The sequence below is a fragment of the Ambystoma mexicanum genome, chromosome 3q (genome assembly GCF_040938575.1).
Source record: "Ambystoma mexicanum isolate Mex_15411 chromosome 3q, UKY_AmexF1_1, whole genome shotgun sequence".
NCBI classification, from domain to species: Eukaryota; Metazoa; Chordata; class Amphibia; order Caudata; family Ambystomatidae; genus Ambystoma; species Ambystoma mexicanum.
In genome coordinates, this window is record NC_090926.1 from 1,004,605,910 (window position 1) to 1,004,621,710 (window position 15,801).

The 15,801-nt window shown below is 43.9% G+C and overlaps 1 protein-coding gene across 3 annotated transcripts in view; it reads left to right on the plus strand.

Moving 5' to 3' along the window:
* The window catches only part of LOC138583172 (alpha-N-acetylgalactosaminide alpha-2,6-sialyltransferase 1-like), a 321,805-nt gene that overhangs the window by 303,571 nt on the left and 2,433 nt on the right, over positions 1 to 15,801 (plus strand). The window lies entirely within an intron of this gene.

Sequence of the window (15,801 nt, forward strand, 5' to 3'; positions counted from 1 at the left end):
TCATGTGTATGCAATCTTCTCTGAATATGTGTGGGCAGCTTTCAATGAGTATGTGAGTGTAACTTTCAATGTGCATGCATGCAATTTTCAGTACATATTTTCTTTGTAAAGCTTTCTAATCTACATGTGTTTTTGAGATGGAGATGTAATATTCTCTAGTACCAGGTACCATGTTAAAGCACATCTGTCTTTTTACATTACACATAGGCCTGCCTGTGCATTTCAAAATAAGGGAATGCACTGGTTTAACACTTTGCATGATTTTCTATGGATATAATGAATTCTCTGGTTGGATTCCTGTTGTACAAACCTCTTCTTTATGACTAAGCTTCCACTGGCCACCAATATACATTATATCTCCCCAAATAATAGTGTTTCATGATGACTCATGATCTGCGTAATTCTATGCTAGCTTGAAACAAGGATTCTATTTTAATTTGGTATAACTCTTGTGATGAATCAAGAGATTCAGTCACTTTCTCCAAGAGGGGAGCCCCTTCCTGTGAAGCCAGGGATGTGAGCCCGCTGTGTTTAATTCCCCCTAGGGGTGGTGGTATGCAGGGCCTCAGAGGGAGAACCCAAGACTCCCTTTCCCAGGAGGAACTCCCTTCTTACTATTGTAAGAGCCCTCCCCATCTTAGACGTGCAATTCCCCTGATGGGGAATGAGGCTAAGAGAACAGGTTGCAAGAGTTCAAAAAATGCTTTATATGATTGGCATCCAAAGAACTCTGCTGCACGAGAGCGCTCCGGCAAACATCTCAATTACATCATATTATAAAGGGAAAACTTGTCATACATGTCACAATTAACATAGGGTACTATGTCAGCGTAGGATTGGACCGTCATTATAGCACTATATAGTTGTAGCGGCACTGTTTCATCTGGATTGGTTGCTCCTTTGGCGGGAGGGTGAACATCACGTGGTCCAACTGTCAGTGTCCAGGAGGGGTGGAGGTCAGGTTGCTGTGAAGTGGGATGGCCACTAACCAAGCTAACATAATACATCTTTGTGAAGAATGCACTAAATAATGTTCATTGCAACTTCTTTTGAACAAATCATTGTAAACCGATAAACTTTATTCATGTATTTACATCATTAATAACTGAGGCTTATATGGGGGCATCAGGTTAAGGGTTTTGACCATCATGATAACATTGACTGAACCAATGGTCTGGACTCGTAAAGAATCTAAGGCACGTTGGCATTTGTTAGTAGTGAGAGACAATATACTGCAACAGAGGTCTAATGGTAGTTGGGGGCCCTCTAGGTGGGCACCGTGGCAAGCTTGCATAACTGGTACATCAAGAGAATACCTTGCAGGGACACAGGGTTACACTGGCAGTACTTTTCCAATAGTGAGGGTGAGGGGGCATGAACAGATTTGTGGAGATGGATGAGCTACAGAGCCTGGCTCAAGCTGGTTCACACGCGGGGCAGTGACCTCAGAGAAAGAGTGAGCTGTTGGATTTGTTCTTTGTTGCAATTACCTCTGGCTTGAGCATGAGCATAGGGCTGCAGAGTTTTCCAGACACAGTGAGAGAAAAGGTGGGGGCCATGTGTGCTGTGTGAACGGCACTAGTTCATGTGGTATTTCTTTTTGCGTCTTGATTGGCTTTTCTAGTGCAGTGACCCACGTTAGTTTGGCAATGTGTTGGGACCAGACGGGGGCACATGTTTCTTTTACCCATGGAAAGTTCTCTTCAGTTAGTTCTCTTAGCGCCTCAGATTTCCACTCGATTTTTTATCATGCCATTTGTTTTCTGCGAATCTTGTTCATTTTATGACGAAGAATGGTTCCTTGATGCAAATTACTTCATGGCATCTGCTTGTGCATGTTCTCTTGTTCTGCAGCATCTCTATTGTACCTGTGTGAGCCTGCAAGGTGTCCGAATCCTACACAATACGAGATTGATTAAACAATGGCCATCTGAAAAGGGTACCTCTTGTGGCACCAGTATTTTGGGCGTCCCTGATGCATGCGGTATGAGTGAGCAGACATAACAGCTCTCATTTGTGTCTTGTTTTGCTGTGGCTCATGTCTGAGTACCATTTATTTGACTGGTCAGGGTGGTGGGGGTCTTCTATTTCGTCTAATCCCAGGCCATGGTAGAGGTCATATCTTTTTCCACCCACCCCCCCTTTTTCCTCTCCTTTTTCCCCTTTGCGATAACTTCTAACTTTTCAGTAGTATATTGGGAACACCCCAGCCCATGATGTGTCATTAACATTATTCACTGTGTGTTCAGCTAGTGGTTCTGGTGATTCATGAGTAGCAGCAATATAAAATGAGGTCGGGTGTCTGGTTGTCTGTGAACTGATGTTCATTTGATTGAGTTCATTTGGCCAGAAATAGTGACCATCATATACGTTGGCTTCATTGTCATTATACAGGGTTTTAGCAACAATTGGAAGGAGGGGGACTGTTGCTGTGTCATTAAAGTGCATCATATTGTAGGTTGTATTAGCATCATGCTCATTATCAGAATAGTTTTCTTTCCACATGGTTTTTACCCCTGTCCATATTAGTACCGACCCTTCTCTTATTATATGTGCCCCGCTCCCCCCCTTATTCATATCATGGACAACACATAGGATGGTGTAGTACCAGGCCATGAAGAATAATATTACAGACAACAAGACAGCAGAATACTTCAAAGCACACTCGACATTACTGTCCTCTTTGGCTCTATTTGCAATCCTATCGCTAACTAACATTAATCAATTCTCTGTGAGTGCGCTCCTTTCGGCCATTGTGTCACCTGGAGGGGCAATATAAAACGGTTAAGTGACGAGCATACATGAATTATTTACATTACATAGTTCATTACTGTTTGTGATATTCTCCTTATTATTCTCTTACGCGTGGCTATACATCTTTCAATATAACACTTTTCTACTCATTATAAATTCACTTATACTGAGCTACTGGCATCATTTCTTTATGTACACAATTTATTTTACCTTTTATTCAATTTGATGGAGAGTGCAAGACATAAGAGCGAGAGATAGAAAGAAAAAAAGAGAGAAAGCGAGAGAGAGAGAGAGAGTCTTGCAAGCACATTCATATTCATTGTTTGTTTTACTCTTTTTGCAATTACTTTTCCACTTCATTGACTATTTCAGTTTTACTTATTTGCTCACACTGAGGGAGTGCACTATCGCGTGTCTTTCTCACATCTGAAAGATGCACCTAATATTTCAGTCCCTTGATTTTTACAGCTGTGTGTCTGCAATAAATGAACTCATAAGGTCCATGAAACCTTGGAAAGTTCCACCGCCAAACAAAACTCCTTACATATACATTGTCGCCTGGCATTAATGCGCCACCTGGACTGTTGCGGCGCCGCATCGCAGTGTCTTTCGCAGTATTCTCAGTAAAAGGTAGTGTAATTTGTCATGCTAGGCTACGTACTGCGCGCTTCAACTGGGTAAGGTATTCCTTAAATTCTTCGCCCAGCACTGTAGCAGCCGGTGCGCATCTGATGCTTTTCTTATTGGGGAGAGTGGCGTATGAATACGCCTACCCATCACAATTTCATGGGGGCTTAAATGGTGGTCTTTGCTTGGCTGTGTTCTGAGTTGGAACAGTGCTAGGGGCAGGCAATACACCCAGTTTTTTTAGTGTGTTGCACAACTTTGACAATTTACTTGTGAGCAGGCCATTGATCTTTTCCACCATTCCGTTAGCCATTGGATGATAAATAGAACCCCGTGGAGCGATGTCACTTCCTTGAAGAGGTCATTCACAAAATGTGTGCCGTTGTCTGATCTTATTACATCGCAAATTCCCCACCTTAAGAACACCACCTGCACCAAAATCTTTGCAGTGCATTTCGCATCCGGGTGGGGACATGGTCCTGCCTCCACCCACCTTGAGAAGGGGCATACCACCACGATCATTACCATGCCCCATTACATCTCTCCCCCATGACCGCATAATCAATGTGGAGCTCTCTGAAGGGCCCCACAGGACATGATAGAGTTCCTCGCAATGTTCTTAGGGTCATCCCTGAATTGTACGTTTGGCATGTGGTGCACTATATGGTGAATTTGGACAGATGTTCCTGCAGGTTGGGAACAAACCAGTGCTCTTGTATGTCTGCTGCGATATGTTGTTTCGCTACATGGGCTGAGAAATGCAGCTGCTGGAATGCTACTTCCAATAGTTCCACTGGCATTACTACCTTCCCAGTTACTTCCGGTCTCCAGATCAGATCTGTCGGTGATTGCTTGCACCCTCGTTTAGCCCATAACTCTTGCTCTTCTATTGGTGCTCTCATCTGTAACTCTATTATTTGTGTTATTGGTGTATTGCTATACCCTTCTTCTAATGGTTGTGGGGTGGGTGTTTGATAATGCATTCAATCGTTGGGGGGTACATTGAAATACGAGGCGTCTTTCGCTGCTGCGTCTGCTGCCATGTTTCCCAATGAGATCGCATCTGTGTTGTTAGTATGGGCTTGGCATTTCACCACCACAACTACTGATGGTTCTGCTAGCCCTTCTATTAATTCATTTAGTAATGCAGCATGTTGAACTGGCGACCCATCTGCCCTACTAAACCCTCTCTGTCATCATCACGATAATCCTGAAAATACTGTTGTTGTGGCATATGCTGAATCCGAATATATGGTTACTGCACAGCCTTTCGCTGTGTGCAGCGCTTCAATTAATGCCACCAGTTCCGCCACTTGCACAGAGTAATGAGAAGGGAGGCATTTCTGGACAATCGTTTCATAATTGTCTTCTTCCATTCTTACCACTGCCATCCCCACATGTTTTCCCCCTGTTTCAGCATCTATGGATGCTGACCCATCTATGAAGTATATTTCCCCTTCCTGTAATGCATTATCATCTTCCTCTCCCTCATATGTTGCACAGTCGTGTTCCTGCATGTCTTCTACAGTGCGTGGTTCTGTAATGAACGTGGCAGGATTTACTATTTTAGATCTGACCACATGCACATTTGGGCTGGATAGTATTATTTCGTAAACTGTTGCCCTTTGTGTTGTCAGTGTTGATTTGGATCTTTCTAAAATCGCAAAGAGTGAATGCTCTGCGTACAACGTCACTGGGCAACCCATTACAATTGTGGCGCTTTTTTCAATGGCGATGGCCGCCGCAGCGAGAGCTTGTTCGCACACGAAGTGACCTTGCATTACTGCGTCAAGCGTTCCGCTGTAGTAGGCCAATGGCTTGTGGCCTAGTGGTGTTTTCTGTGTCAATACTGCAGTCATCAGTGTGCCGTGTAGTGTGAAAATAGGTCAAATTCCCTGTCATAATCTGGTTTCGCGAGAACCGGTGGGTGTACGATCAGGCCTTGTAACTTTAAGTATTGCTTCATCATGTCATGTGTCCATTTTATGAGGGCATTATTCTTTTGTGACTCTTTTAGTGCTTGCAGCAGTGGACGTGTGTATGCTGCGTAATCAAGTATCCAGGCACGGCATTATTTACAGATGCCGAGAAACTTTTGCATGCCTTTTACTGTTTTTGGTATTATCATGTGGCATATAGCAGCTGCTCTGTCAGGGAGTATTCTTTTGCCATCTTTGGATGTTAGTTGCCCTAGGCACAGAACCTCGGCTAGGCAGTATTGCAATTTTCCTTTATCTACCTTATATCCTTTTGTAGCTAGCAAATTCAACAGGGTTACAGAGTCTTCTCTACATTGTTCTTCGCTTTTGTTGCAGATGAGCAAATCATCTACATACTGTATTATCGTGCTCTCTACATCAATATTTCCAAGATATTCGTGTAAGATCCTATTGAAAATGCTAGGGCTTTCACAATATCCCTGCGGTAACCTACAATGTTCGTATCTGTTCCCCCATAGCGTGAACGCTGTGAGGTACTGAGAGCTCGGGTCGAGTGGTATTGAAAAGAAGCGTTTGTCCGGTGTACCACTGTAAAACATGTGGCCTCCTTGGGTATGCAGCACAGTATTGATGCTGGGTTAGGCACTAATGGGAACTCTTTCTGGATGACATCCTTGAGTGGGCGGAGGTCTTGTATCATTCTCCACGCCCCTTCTTTTGCCTTTTTGATCGATAAAATCGCTGTATTACATGGGGAGTTGGATGGGATTATTATTCCTTGTTTTAAAAGAGCACTTATTGTTTCTCTGATCCCTTCCTCCGCTTCTTTTGATAGTGGGTACTGCTTAACCCTTGGGGGTATGGCACCTCACTTCAATTTTATCTTAATGGGTGTTACTTCATGCAATAACCCTACATCATGGGGACCTGTTGTCCAAATCTCAGGCAGTACAATTTCCATATCTTCCTCAAATATTGTGGGTGGCACATTGACACTAGCCATGAGTGGGTTGTGTATCTCCCTGTATTGAATCATGATGTCGCATGGTATACTTATTTCCATTATTATTTCCCCATCGCTCGCATTGTCAGTGAACAGCTCTTCATCAATTAAATCATGCAACATTATGCTTGGGGCTATACATAGTACTGTTCTCAATTTGCGTCCATCTGTGTCCAGTCCTATCACCGCGATGCGTTTGCTTGAGACCTGAACCCCCTCTAGGTCAATAGACAAAATGGTTCCTGTATTCACAATTGGGTGAAAGATAAAGTCTGAGGGCACCCTCCATTCCTTTCTTGTTATTTCTGGCACCACTCGAGCTAACACTCTGATGCCGTAAATGAACATATCCATGTCAATGGTCACCCCTCTTACTGCAACTTCGTTTGTCATAGTGCTGATCATCAACATGGCTCGTACGGGGCCCACTCCTGGGGTTGAACACACTATTCCCTGCTTGGTAAAAGAGATAGTCATATTCAACTTACTCAACAAATCTCTTCCCAACAAATTGGTTGGCGCGTCTTCGTGGTACAGTAAGGGTGCGCACACTGTTTTCCACCCCACTGTTATGTCAAGATCTTTTGTGTAACGAACTTTTAAAATAGCCCCAGAGAACCCCTGCGTTTCCAAATTTCTTCCGCGAGCGGAAACCGCCCTTCCGTGAGACATGATCTTTCCGCTCCTGAGTCTACCATGAAGATAAACTGCTTGTTTCCTATCTCCGCTCCCACTAGTGGTTCCTCTTCTGCACATAGGGTAGTGGATAGGACTGGACACGCAAGTGCTCTCTGAGGGCTGTCCTAATCTGCATAAGTCTCAGTTCCTGGCACTGAGAAAACGTTATCTCCTACTACTGCAGCGCCGCGAAAAGGTGCAGGTGCACCATTAGCTGATATTGCAAAAATTTTAAATTTTCACGTTCCCTACTGTATTTTGTCTGGCCATAGGCTGTTGTGCTCTCCTCAGTTGTGGGTGCTGTTGCGGGGGTGGCTGTCTTTGCTGAATTTGGGGCTCATTATAATATTGATAATTTTGCCCACCCCCTCCCATAGGTAACCCGTAGGGGCTATCTGGGTGTGGATGTCCGCATTGCTGTTCATTTCCCATAGGGGGCAGTCCTTGAATGTAACACATGGGTCACATTCTACAATCTCTTGAATAGTGCCCCCATCTCCCACAATTCCAACATGACCCTTGTGGTCCTCCTCTTATCCCAGGCCCACCAAATTCTCTGTTTCACATTCCTCCGAATCCCCCTCTTGGCCCCCTGTACCCACCTTGTCCTCTTGTTGGTCTCCCTTGCCATTGGGGCCCTCCGTATTGTTCTTCTCCGTCCCACTGTTCTTGTCCTCCTGGAGGCCCATTTTGTGGCCATTCTGACTGGTGCATTTCCTGCTCCGTCATCCCCTTCACTGCTTCTATCAGTTGATGTGGTTGCGTTCAGCGCTGCGACCTCCACTAACTTATTCTGTACTAATTTCGCTTCGTCTGCCAACCTTTTCTGCTCTTTCTCCTTTTCTCTTTCTTTGATCCTCCTACAATGGTGTACAATTATGCTCTGGATCTCAGGCCAGCCCTTGGCTTCTATCACAGCTATTTTATCCAAGGCCTTCTGTACCTCCTTCGTAAGCCCTTATTTAATTATGAAATAAAACAGGGCGGTGGATTGATACCACGCCGTTCCTATTTCACTTCTCCACAGGTTTGCACCCGGAGGATGAATTGCATAGGCTCCTCCTCCTCTCTCATTATGCATTGTATCACTAACTGTAAATCCGGAATGTCTGGAAATGTTCACCACAATGCATCCCATACTTGTGTTCTAACGTTATTAAATGGCAATCCATCATGGCGGTCACAACTTATCGTCACTCCCGGGAACCCCGCCTTCACCCACACTGTGTCTGCTTGATCACCAACAGCGGACAGCAACAAACGTTTCACCTCCCTTATTGCTAATGGGACTCCTGCTGTGTTCTTTTTGAATGCGTGTATCCATTTCCACGCCCCGCCCGAAAGTGGGGGAGAATCTTCAACAAATTGTTCTTGTCCATATTGGCCCACGGGATGTAATGCAGACTTCCTGCCCCTTTGTGTATTAATGGCATTTGCAGTTTATGTTTTCTTCCTGTCTTACTTATCGTTCCCTTCTTTGTCTTACTCACCAGCATGTTTCCCATTCGCTGTCTCAACCTGCCTGCCATCTTGGTTGCGCCCTTTCATGTAGGTCATCAAAATGGAATGGCAGTGGGGATCCCACCGCCGCTACCCCTTCTTCATATTCATCGAGATCGGTCCACACATCTTCTACTTCTTCTTCATGGTCCCTTTCTTCTTCTTGTCCTTCCCTATCTGGGATTGTTGTGCGTATTATTCTCACTGGTTTACCATTTAAATGGAACAGGAACTCTCCCGATTCGCACTCCTGTTCTCGCCCTCTTGGTATTGGTGCAGATTGTGAGGGCGCAGATTGGGATGGTGCTGGCGTCGCTGATGCTGATTCTCCTGCAACACTTGGTGGGGGCGTGAGGATTGCCGCTGCCAATGGTGGCACTTCCACCCCCAGGCAACATCTGGCCCCTGTCGCATAATGCTCTCAATCGTGTTATTTCTATCTGCGCGTGTGCGAGCTGTCTGTCTAAGTCCCCAGTTAGTCATGCTAGATTCACTGGTGGGGCACTAGTGGGGCCATAAAGCCCCCCTCTGTCATACGGGGGTGGGGCAGTGGCTGCTGCCTCTGCTGGGGTGGTTGGGGTAGGGCACGTGGGCACATACTGGGGCTAGCTGTATCCTACTGCAGGCCTTGTCACCAACGGGTATATTTTAGTTGTATCACTCTCAGTTGTGGTTGTCGTACATTCTCCTCCTGCTGTTCCACCTACCTCTTCTGGCACCTTCTCTTTCTTGGCCGCTTTGTCTGTACTTACCTCACCTTTGGGTGTTATTTCCTCAAACATCCGCCACAAATCTAACACTTCCCTCCTGTTCTGTAACTGTTTTCCCTTATATCTTGCCAGCAAATGTGTGGATACCGGATCCAGCACCCTTTTATCGAATGAACCTCCCTCTGGCCATATGGGTGTTACACTATCTCCCTTTGTCTCTGTCACCCATTGGTCATGATACTTCTGTATCTTCTCACTATACAATGGGAGATGTTGGCAGATGTGCGCCAATGCGGTTGTCCCCCCATGACAATACTATTTCCTGCGTGCAGACACACATGCACTTGGTTGACACTCTTCTCACTTCAATATGTTATGCAACCTTCTTCTTACCTTTTGGTACCAAAGCTTTTTCAACAACATTTTCCCTTTTCACTACTTACTGAGACCGTAAATTGTTTCAATTATGGACATTCATCATTTACCATTACTTAAAACATTTTCGTATACATTGCACTTTCAATTTTCTTAATCGACCTTAATTATCTTTTTCAACTTATATGCACATAAACAGTTACTAACAGATCAACATGTAACACCTTGACACACATGAAAACATAAAACGTAAAAACATATAACATGTAACATGTACCACCTGCGCGCTTTTACTCCCCTTTTTCAATTGGTTTAGTTTGTTATCCCCTGCTCTAGTTTCCTCATGCACTCCCCACCTCTTACTTCCCCTCACTACCTTACCAAGAATCTTGTTTACACGGAAAAAGAATATTCTAAATTACTACTCTGAGTCTACTACATATACGAGACTCCTACTATTTTCTCCTTATCTTCACTTATTTATCTGCACTGGACGAGACACTGCTACGCGGCGCCGCCTTCTACCCCGTTCGGGCTAGGCTTCGTCACTCTTTATCTCCACAAAACCTAATGGCCATATAAAGAATAGATTAGAAAGTATCATTCACACAGACCCTAACTTCCTTTCATCCATTACCGGTTCCCCTTCTTCCTTAACCCTTCCCTTACCTCTCAGGAACTTTCTCAACCGGTACTCACATGTTCAGTCGGTGGTCCGCGAGTCACCGCTCATGGTCTATCCACAATCTGGTCCGCAACCCAACCAAGTCGTGGCCCGCCTTAGCGAGCAGCTTTTACAGTTGGGTATTCATTAACCGGGAACCCTTGGCCCCCTTCTCGTTTTGAGCACAGACTGGTCGACCGTGGAGGCGATGGTTTTGCTGGGGGGTGTCCCGGATCTCGCCACATGGCATGGGCCTCGAGGCACCTGTCCCAAATCACGTTGGGGTCTCCAAATGTAAGAGCCCTCCCCGTCTTAGACGTGCAATAAGAATAAATGAGAGACACCCCTGACGGGAATGAGGCTAAGAGAACAGGTTACGAGAGTTCAAAAAATGTTTATATGATTGGCATCCAAAGAACTCTGCTGCCCGAGAATGCTCCGACAAGCATCTCAATTACATCATATTATAAAGGGAAAACTTGTCATACATGAAGGAATTAACTAAGTCAGCGCAGGATTGGAAAGTCATTATAGCACTATATAGTTGTAGAGGCACTGTTTCATCCGGATTGGTTGCTCCTTTTGCGGGAGGGTGAACATCACCTGGTCCGGCTGTCAGTGTCCAGGAGGGGTGAAGGTCAGGTTGCTGTGAAGTGGGATGGCCACTAACCAAGCTAACATAATACATCTTTGTGAAGAATGCACTAAATAATGATCATTGCAACTTCTTTTGAACAAATCATTGTAAACCGATAAACTTCATTCGTGTATTTACATTATTAATAACTGAGGCTTATATGGGGGCATCAGGTTAAGGGTTTTGACCATCATGATAACATTGACTGAAGCAAGGGTCTGGACTCATAAAGAATCTAAGGCAAGTTGGCATTTGTTAGTAGTGGGAGACAATATACTGCAACAGATGTCTAATGTTAGTTGGGGGCCCGCTAGGTGGGCACCATGGCGAGGTCACATATCTGGTACATCAAGAGAATACCTTGCAGGGACATAGGGTTACACTGGCAGTACTTTTCCAATAGCGAGGATGAGGGGGCATGGACAGATTTGTGGAGATGGATGAGCTACAGAGCCTGGCTCAAGCCGGTTCACACGCGGGGCAGTGATATCAGAGGAAGAGTGAGAGGTTACATTTGTTCTTTGTTGCAATTACCTCCAGCTTGAGCGTGCGAATTGGGCTGCAGAGTTTCCAAGACACAGTGAGAGAAAAGGTGGTGGCCATGTGTGATGTGTGCGTGGCGCTGGAAAGGGGGGAGAAGCCTTTTTGTATTATCGCGGTGAGGCGTAGTTACCAAGATGGAGTCAAGGGGGCACAAAATGGCTGCCCTGTGTTCTGCACACCAGTCCCATCTACGCAAGTGCCAGCCGATACTGGCATCACATAAGGGCAACGGGGGCACACCCCATCATTGAAGGCACATGGTCTAAGTTTGTACTAAAGGAAAGGAGGGACGGCGGGGCCTACTGGCCCCTCACTCCCACACATTATCCTCCAAAACCCAGTACAACTTTATTAACTGACAGTCAACTAAACTCCTCTTATAATTATAATTGTTCTTTTATAACGTGAAATGTACCAGAGACCAGTTTCTAGGTGCAAGACCAGGATTTGAACCTGTACTGCTATGCGTTGTCTTGCTTCCAAGACACATGCAATGCGCCTGAGCTTTCGTCACAGCATCTTGCTGGATGAGAAGTCTGTGAAATCGAGGGAGATGCTGCTTTACTGCTTTACTTGCTAAAAAGCAGCTACGTAGAACAATGGTTAGGAGCACGCTGCCTGACCTGCAGACAGGAGGAGATCCACAAAAGTCCCTGGAGGGATATTCGAACAGGACCAGAAAAAAGCCCTATCATTGGCATGCTGGATAGGCAATACGCCAATAACGGACCTGAGGAGGTATCTCCAAGGGAGGAGCACCCGACGAGAGAACTGAAGGAGGACTGTGGTGGCGTGGAATGGACCAAAAGAAAAATCTTTTCACCACCGATACCGCCAAAATGAATGAAGTGTGTCGGAAGAGGGACGTAGGAGGAACCAGAGAACCATCCTGACTGACCACAGAGAAGAAAAAGTGAACGCTGACCCATTGACGCAGAACCCTTTCCATACAGGTACTGGGGATAACGGTAGACCCGGGGGGTGAGAAGTAAGGAGTCACTCAGGTACCGTGCATCCTCGTCTCAGTGATTGGCAAACGTGTATGAAAAGTGAAGATCACCCATGGAACTTGCATCCAGTGATTGGCAAAAGTATAAGAGCTACTCAGTATATATGCTCCTGTGAGTGGCAAGATTGTGAAAGGAGCAAGAGTCAGACAGAGACTTTGTCTACACTGCTCTGTAAGAAGAAAAGTATTTGGAAGAGTACAGAAAATAAATAGCCAAGGGCCTGGCAAGACCCATTGCAAGAAATGAAAGAATTGTTACAAGAAATAGCAAGAGACTATTTGAAGGTACCATATTGAAGAGACATGTGCTGAGCAGCAACCCCAGGAGTAGGTCATTCTCCTGGTGTTTTGTTATCTGTTAATAGGGTTAGGGTCAGCTTAGGCTAGTTTTTGACAGAGAACAGACTATTGAGCCAGGACTTCTCCTCTCACTGAAAGCACCCTTCTTTAGTTTTGTTAGTTAGGGCACCCCAAAGTCTAGGATAAGTGAGGCATTTTCTTTATTATTTGAATAAAAATAAGTCAAACATGGCACATAATAGTCTGTCTACTCCTTCTGACCTACCACACTGAACAACAATCATCTGTATTCAAGTGCACAAAATGCTGTCAGTTTTAAACTGTGCCTCTCAATATACAATTTCATCAGGCTTTAAAGAAATCGCACACAAAACTCGGTTTAAATGAGAGACATAGGGCACCACATTTAACACTACACCTGTATCTTTGTCACATTAGAATTCCCTTTGTATGCCAGTCCCTTTGATTCCCAAGCTTTGACCATGGATAGCTCCATAGGAACATCTGGATTTACATTGGGGATGTCTATGCATACATTTAAAGTTGGCTTCTTATTTTTGGAGAATCAGCTAGCAAAACCACAGTCTAGAATTACTGCCTCATCAAGGTCCTTTACCTGGCAAGGACTGTCGTCAACCCAGTTTCAATCATCTGTATGGGGCTGATTCATGGAATCATGTGCGCCGAAAAACGGGCTTGTGCGCCATTCTGCTCGCAAATCCCCATTTTTGAAACAGGGATTTGCGGGCAGAATGGTGCACAAAGCCCGTTTTTAGGCGCACATAATTCCATGAATCAGCCCCTAAATTGGCTCCTTTCCTTAGCCTGCCTGTAACCCAATAATTCAGATGATATCAGGTCACCAGCCATCTCCTTCCTGTTGTATCAATGAATATTCTTTAATATGAATACAACAATGATGAAACCTATCTGTGTTTCAGTATTTTTATATTCTTAACTACCCCCCACATCTTCCTGACTTTGGAAAGAGGGGGTCTTCTCTTTGAGTCCCTTGATTGCAAAGTGGCCGAGTTTAATGAAATAAGGATCATTATATTCTGCAGATAAGAAGGAATAATTCAAAATGTGAGATGTTCCTGTGAGATGTGTACTTTGAAACGTAATTACTTTTCCTTTTTAGCTCAATTTTACCATTGCGACCCTGGTGATTTTTATATAGGTTACAAGATATAATTGTTAGCTATGCACTCCAATTTGTTTTAAGTTGTTAGGATCTTTCTTGATAGATATATAGATTTCCAAATGATTACATTTTTTATTTCAAATGCACAGATGATCTATTCAGTTTATAAGTGATGAAATGCTGATAATGGCCCACAGAGGTCACTGGGGGTGCACATCATGCACATTCTGCTTCCTGATATTAAATACATGCCGAACCTAGTTACTGTGGCTTTTCCATGAATATCAAATGCTCTCGTTTGTGATCTTAGCTAAATTCTTTTTATGAGGGGCCTAGATTTGATATATGCGACAGGTGTCATTGGAGTTACACATTAGCCAACCATTAGGCAGTGATTTTATAAGGCCTCGGCTTGAAATTAGTTTGAGCATTGTGAATATAATGGTTCTGTAGAGCCTCTGCCTTGTGATGCTTCTGGGTGAGGTGAATCCCAGTAATGTGTTCAGGCAGGTTCCATTTTAAGTAAAATGAAATAGAGTATTATTCTGGGTGGGATGAGCTACATGGCAAAATACAATGGAATTTTGAATCATGCTTCATTTGTATATTACACTTCACATTATTTTAGTTAAAAGGAAGAATATTTAAAAATAAAATTGTTGAAAAAAAATAAACGTTATGTAAAACATACATGGATTTTTCTTCTATGCTTGAAATCCAGGAACATAACACCATGATGAAAACCCAGACATTTTCATTCATAATTTTCTTTTGACATGAATTCTCCACTGAAAGGAAAGGAAACATTTTAAAATACAGATATATTTTCTCTGCACATGGCAACTGAATTATAGAAATATGCTTAGAAATCAAGTTCTTTTGAAGCTTCATGGCTTTTTAAATAAGTGTTCTGGGAACTAGGAAAAAAGCACTTGTGTTATTTCTTCACATGTTCCGTTAGGTTTTAAAACCCTGAATATGTGTCCTTAGGCCTGCTAAATTCTTTTGGTTGCCCCAAACACATTTATTTTACATGCAGCACAGTTCCATTTTCCATGTGCATTTTTCCACATGTTTACCTACTGATCAGGAAATAGTTGAAAAACACATGATTTAATGTGTGTCTTTAAAGTATGTACTTTGTTGAAAAATGTTCTCGGGTGCACGCAAATATTTGCATTTCGCAACAGCACCCTATTTGTTTGTTTATTATTTATAATGCACACCGCACCCTAAGGTATCTGGGCGCAATACATGATAGCTTGGAAATGGTGAATACATGATAGTAGGGCAAGGTAATACAATTCATACTTCATGATACTTCATGCGAAGGGTAAGGCAATGGATACATTGGTACAAAACAGTAGGGTACGTAGATACATCCATGCCTCATAATAGGGGCACACAGTGGTGCGTACAAGGTATACATTTGTCAGTGCATGTTGAGCATGGGAAATCACATTAAACGAGATGACAGCAGGTAGAATCATAAGTGCAGGCTTATAAGGCAAGGAATGGCTGGCTTACAATACTTGGGCAGATGAGGCAGAAGCATTGTTTCTAAGGAGCCATTTTTTGGTGTTAGATCTAAAGCTGTGGAAGGTTTGGTCAATACGTAAGTTGAGCGGGAGTGTATTCCAGGCTAAGGCCGCTTGCACCAGGAAACTAGTACCTCCGGCTCTTTTCGTAATGATGCAGCAAGAGTTAGCTGATCTCGTAGGTTTGGACAAGGTTTTTAGGATGATTTTGTCTTTCAGGTACTTAGGGGCAGCATTGTTTAGACATTTGTGGGAAATGGAGACCAGTTTAAAGTAGATTCTGTCCTGAATTGAGAGCCCCATTTGTGACTCCTTGTTTCAGAAATGTGGTCTTTCCTTGGAATGCTCAAGGCTGTTCTCATGGCATTATTTTGTAGGG